The 6512-nt window shown below is 46.9% G+C and overlaps 1 pseudogene; it reads right to left on the minus strand.

Moving 5' to 3' along the window:
* Positions 1 to 3731: 3731 nt before the first annotated feature.
* LOC140393462 (protein phosphatase EYA4 pseudogene) lies at positions 3732 to 6191 on the minus strand (annotated as a pseudogene).
* Positions 6192 to 6512: the final 321 nt, after the last annotated feature.

A 6512-nucleotide genomic window follows, 5' to 3' on the forward strand; every position in this document is an offset into this window, starting at 1 on the left:
TTATGACAGCGAGAGTGCCTGAGCTGCTGTCTATTGGTGAATCACCATGAGCAGGTGATGGAGGTGGTGTTGAATCACCTTGACACATGGAGGTAATGGTTACGATATTGCCTGTGAGTCTGGGAGACACATCCTCCAACTTCCTTGCGTTAAGGGAAGATAGTTGGAATGTGTTTTGTGCCATTTCTGAGGTTATAAATAAAATGTCAAGGTAAATTCCACAGGGCAACCCTACCTCTCCAAAGTGGTCTGCCCCCAACTATCCAAAAATACAATTGCGCTCAGACCCACACTTATCAGATCTACTTTGTACACTTTGGGATCCAGGTTCCTTGGACTACCAAAATGAGCCGAGTGTGGAGGCAGATAATGGCCAGCAGCCTCTGTAAACTGCACCTACACAAAAGGTATCCCATTGCAGCCCTTCTAAAAATAGGAAGTGTTGTGTTTGGGAGCAATTTTCAGGCAAATCTGGGCTGCTGTATTGCCCTTGCAACAATCGCACTGTGGTATTTTAGAAGAAAAGGTTGCAGATCACAAAAGTATAAAACAAACAAGAGCTTTATTGGTTAGGTGTTATCACATAGCTTGCGAATGTAGACTGATTGTTAGCCCACCCAAACTGATGACGATGTCATCAGTACGTCATGTGATCGAACTCTTAAAGTGATCTTGTTCCAACTCGGAACAAACAAAAGTACATAACACTTGCCTCCCCCGTTACATCAGAGGTTCCTGCAATGAAACAGAATATAATGTTGACAATCAAAATGTACAATATGAACAACTAACAAACGCAACAGTCAATATTTGGAGGATGTCTATTCCTGTGTGGTTGGATGGTCCCGGCTGGGACTAGTTGTACTCCCTGCTGCTTTGCAGCTTTCCTTTGCTTCGGAATAAAGTGATGTGTTGAAAACCTTTTCGAGACTCTTAGTGATTGTAATACTGGCGACGAGGACACAATAGAACTACAGGTGGCGCTGCTAGACGTCCTGATTACGGCTTCGGCTTTTTTGTGTTGACTGTAACCTCTGGTGTTTTTGGTTGAGCTTAGACGCTGTCTGTAGTTGTCTCAATCGGAATCTATGTCGAATTTTGAGGTTGACTCGGTATTGAAATGTCCTCAACTGAGGGATTGCTGTGCACAGTCGTTTCCGGTATTGTAGGATACTCAGGAATGTCCAGGTCTTCAGCTGTCACAGCCTCTGCGATGGCTTCTCCAGATTCTGGCATGCCTCCGTCAGACCCTGCCTCTCTCCCCTCAAGGTTTCTTTCCTGCTGCATTCACGGAATAAAATTTCCAAACCATCTAGTTGAATCTGTTTTCCTGAGGATTTCTAAAAGAATTCACACCTTTTAAGAAAAGGTCAAATTTAGCCTTTAGGGATGTGTTGTTGGTATAACCCCGACGAGACCCATGTGGACGACTCGATTGATCCTTTGGACAGCTCGTGGAATACGAGCTCCCCTGCTGAGAGGCAGAGACCCAACAGGAGGGCTCATTAATATCCACACATAAAAGCCAGCCTGCAAGGGAGTCAGCATATTTGAATGGTCCCAGTTGAGACTAGATGTACTCCCTGCCACTTTGCGGCTTTCCTTTGCTTAGGAATAAAGTAATTTGTTTTTCGATGACTAATACTGACCTGAGGACAAAATGGAACTCCAGGTGGTGTTGCTGGACCTCCAGACAATGGCTGAAACTCACTACACAGGAGCAGGTTTAGAGCAGATTTGAAAATGCTGCTCTTCAGGAGACTCAATGCTGTTCACAAGAGTCTAGAAGACTGGGCCCAGTACGCTGAGTGAATAAGTTACTTTTTTGCGGCAAACATCATTATAGGGTTGACCGCCGGAAGGTGATACTCCTGATCGCCTGTGGGGCCCCTACTTTGAGCGTCATCAAAAGCCTGACCTAACCTCCAAAACATTAATGATGGAGCTCGTGGCAGACCACTATAACCCCCAACCATCAGTCATTATCCAAAGTTATCGGTACAATACAGCCAGGAGAACCCTGGGGTAACCAGTTTTTGACATGCCTATCAAGCTTGCTGATCACTGCAATTGTGAGCCACTCCTACAAGAGATGCTGAGGGACTGCTTTGTGTGTGGAATCAACAGTGACCCAGCAGAAGTTGCTGGCTGAATCATCTTTGGACCTGAAACGGGCCACAGAGATCTCGCTCTCACACGAAGGTGCGCAGAAGGGAATCCAAAAGCTCCAGGTGTCAGAAATAGAAGCGAAAAACATTGGACGCTCCCCTCCACATTCAGGAGAACGGCGCCCCCTACAAATAGAATCTTTGGGATCCAGCTGCTGCCCGAGCAATTTTGGGGCCAGATCTGTTGGCCGAGGGCCTCTACAGCCCGGCTTAACATCTCCCCTGAAACCCAGGAGGGGGACTCACAGAGGTGCAGCGCCTGTGGTCAAAGGAATCATAGCGACCAGGAATGCCAAACCAGCCAACAAGCACCCCGCCCAGGTTGGAGGACACGCCCACCTAGAGCCAGGATTTTGGACCTGGTGCTGCCCGACGAGGATGAGTGCATGCACATAAACCGCTTCGCCACGCCAAGGATAGCCTCCCCATCAAAGTCACCATGATTAATGTCCACACACTCGTAATGGAACTTGACACTGTGGCCGCAGTCTCAGTAATAGGACAGCAGACATTCCAGCAAATCAGAACAGGAATCCAATGCCGGTACCTGAGGGACATTGAGGCACGTTTGGCAATGTACATGGGAGAACCGTTGGCCATCGCGTGCACGGTGATGACTCAAGTTACCTATGGGCAGCAGTCCGGCCGATTGTCATTGATAGTGGTCAGAGGCCCCAGGCCCAGTGGATGGGCCGTAACTGGCTGCTGAGGCTCCAACTGGACTGGCAACAGATTTTCAAGATGGGCACTGCGGGATTGTAGGATTTCAGGATTGTAGGTTTCCAGGATGACCTGGGAAAAATAAAGCGTGCTGTGGCCAAAATCTACATAGACCCAGAAGCCGAACCGAGTTAGTTTAGGGCCCACGCAGTTCCTTATGCCTTGGTGAGAAGGTAGATGATGAGCTCAACATCTGGAAAGGCTGTGAAGCATTCGTGTTGTAGAATTTACAGAGAGCGCAGCGACAATAGTCCAGGTGCTGAAGCCGGAGAAAACTGTCCACCTCCGTGGGGATTACAAGTTAACAGTGAACAAGGCCTCTTGTTTGGCCAGCTACCCAATGCCGTGCATGGGCGACCTCTATGCAAAGCTGGCCGGAGGACATTCCTTTTCAGAACTTGATATGTGTGGCACATACCTCCATTTGGAGCTGGACGCTGCATCACGAAGGTTCATGACCATCAATAGCCATGGGGATCTTTATGAATATACAAGGATACCATTCGGGGAACAATCTGCTTGTATGATTTTTCAGAGTCACAGAAACCATCCTCCAAGAGCTTCCAACGGCTGGTGGAATACAAGCTCTCCCCGCTGAGGGGCGGTGGCCCAACAGAAGGATCCGTTAATATCTGCCATTAAAAGCCGGCCCAGAAGGGAACCGGCATCTTTGGATGGTCCCAGCTGGGACTAGATGTTCTTCTCACCGTTTTACGGCTTTCCATTGCTAAGGAATAAAGTGATCTGTTTTCACACTTTTTAGGGACTCTTTGTGATTACAATAGTTGTTAAGAAAAGTCAGGTGACTGTAATTCTTCTTGCTGTTGGTTTGTTCATTGGACTTCAGATGCTGCTGCACAGAGTTAATAGGAAGGGAATATTGGTGTTGCAGACGGCACTCTGAGCAGCTCCCACTCTTTTCATTCTGTCATCCGCAGTAACTCCCATCCCCAAATCCTTCATGAGTTTCTGTGCTGGCTCCTTTTGCTCCTGATGTTGCTGTTGTTTATGATCAGCAATCTTTTTATTCTTGTTGACCATTGATGCAAGAAGAAAATCAACAGCTCTTTGTCTAAACTGAATATTCTGTCCAATGAACTCGACAGTTTCTTTATGGTCAGGCGTATTGGGATGTGTCTCAATTCCCTGTTCCTCTGTCATTCGAATTTACAAAGGGAGAATGTAAATGTATTCCAGACATCCTCACTGCATTTTTCAGTATACTTTTGACCTTCATTTTGTCAAAGCATTCATATGCATTTTTCATAAGCTCTTCACCCTTTGTTTCTCAATCCTGAACCACATTTGTTACAGTATCATAGAATCTCTACAGTGTAGAAGGAGGCCATTCAGTCCATTGCATCTACACCGACCCTTGGAAAGAGCACTCTACCTCGGCTCACGCCCCCACCCTATCACCATAACCCCACATAATCTTTTGGACACTAAGGGGCAATTTAGCCTGGCCAATCCACCAAACCTGCACATCTTTGGACTGTGGGAGGAAACTGGAGCACCGGAGGAAACCCACACAGACATGGGGAGAAATGCAAACTCCACACAGACAGTCACCCAAGGCTGGAGTTGAACCTGGGGCCCTGGAGCTGTGAGGCAGCAGTGCTAACCACTGTGACACAGTGCTGCCCATAATGCTGAGCCTTTGTCCTCTTGGTCCCAGCACGACTAGCCTGAGCCTTGACCACAGCTACTTTTAGAGATTTTTCAGCAGCTTTTACTTTCCCTTTCTTTCGGATTTTGGTTGGGCCTGCTTCAGACTCCAACATGAGATTCCCCACGGCCCAGTTTAGCTTGATGCTCCCCATTCAAGCTCGACAGTTATTTTAATTACTTGCAGGGAAAAGTCTGATCTCTGTTCAGATATTTATACCCATTTGTATAGATACTACCCTGTCTTGTTATGCTCTAGGCGTAGCATAAGCGGCTTCCTTGTGGTGCACTTGACAAAGGAAGGTTCAGACGTGGAGATAACTTCAACACGTTTATTAAACTATTTACACTTCTATTACTTGGGTTCAACACTACTGTTAATCCTTCTATCGCTACCCAGACTGACTAACCAGTTGCTGCAATCCACGTGGTGGGTGTAATATTGAATCAACCCTGTGTTTCTACTCACTGACTGTCTCCACTGGAAAGAGGAAGATCATGTGTGCTGTGTCCTTTATATATGGGTTGGTGTAATGCCCTCCTGTGGTCATGTCACCTCTGTGTGTATCGTGAATGCCCATTGATCGTGTCCTATCTAACTGTTCTATTGGTTGAGTGTCTGTGTGTCATGTCTCTGGTGCTCCCTCTCGTGTCTAGCTAGTCTACATGTATGTACATTAACCCCTTGTGTCTTTACAGTGATGCATATCACCACATATCCCCCCTTTTTTATATGTTACATATTTTCTGTACACTTCAAGAAAATTGAACAATAAACTGGTTGATAAGTTATGGTATGTACAAGTCATGAGGACAGTGATTAAACAATAAGTCCAAATCAAATGTGCGAGTCCAAAACCCTTCAATCATCATGGTCAAATGTTTCTCTTGGTGGGGTGGTGAGTTTGATGGTGGCATGTCCTTGTGAATGCCATCGGTGTTCCTGTGTATCAGGAACCAAGAAGTGGTCAAATCACTTCGCTGTCTGATTTGGAGTCTTTTTTTTCAATGTTTGTGATGGTGATGTTGGATGGCATCGTGTAGCTGATAAGTCGTTGACGTTGAAGCGGTACCATCAACAGTATCATTCGAGGTCATGTATGTGCCATATGTGGAAGTTGGATAATACTGTGCATACTGGTTTTGGCCAAATGCTGTGTAGGAAGGGTAACCCTGATGAGAACTGTTGAAGCTTGTCGAATTGGAAACAGAATTGCAGCTCGCATAAATACCGGGTGGTGGTGTGAAACTAGAACCTTGCATCTGATAGGAATATGCCGTTTGGCCAGGCTGGGGTGCAGCAAATCCTGGGCTGGAACTAAGGCATCCAGTCTGCAGTGCAGAATGTGCTTGCGGTAATCCTCCTTCGGTCTTGATTCCATAAGTGGGTGATCTGCAGTGCTGGCCTGTTTGAAAATATGCTGCATAGACTGCTGGCTGCTACATTCCTGAATACTGGGTTTGTCCAGCATACGCTGTCATTGACTGCACTGCTGGTGTGGAAAGAATGTGTGAGTATGGCTTGGAAGGAAATAGCTGTGGTGAATATTGGTGTATTCCTCTTGGACTGTAGCCACTACTTGTTATTACTGACCCAGTGTAATTGTCAAGTGATCCATCTCCTGTCGTCGTCATCGTCCTGAGCGTGCCATCACTGAGTTTGCGGTAATCCCTGTCTGGAGTAAAGTCCGGCTTACGTGAATCAGAGTTGGCGTTTGGTTGCTCTCCACCTGGAGTCTGGTCTGTTTCACCTGCGTCAGTGTTGGTTTGTTGGTGCTCCCCGTCTGGAGTCTCAGCAGGTTCACTGGAGTCAGCTGAGATTTCTTGAAGCTCCACGCCTGGAGTCGGAACATGCAGGAATGCATTGACTTGTGGAGAGGTTCGAGCGAATGAGGTTGGAAGTAACATGGTGTCACCGGAGTCACCAGTGGTCTCACAGTGATCGTCGAGTGCCTC

This window comes from Scyliorhinus torazame, chromosome 17 (genome assembly GCF_047496885.1).
Source record: "Scyliorhinus torazame isolate Kashiwa2021f chromosome 17, sScyTor2.1, whole genome shotgun sequence".
Taxonomy (NCBI): domain Eukaryota; kingdom Metazoa; phylum Chordata; class Chondrichthyes; order Carcharhiniformes; family Scyliorhinidae; genus Scyliorhinus; species Scyliorhinus torazame.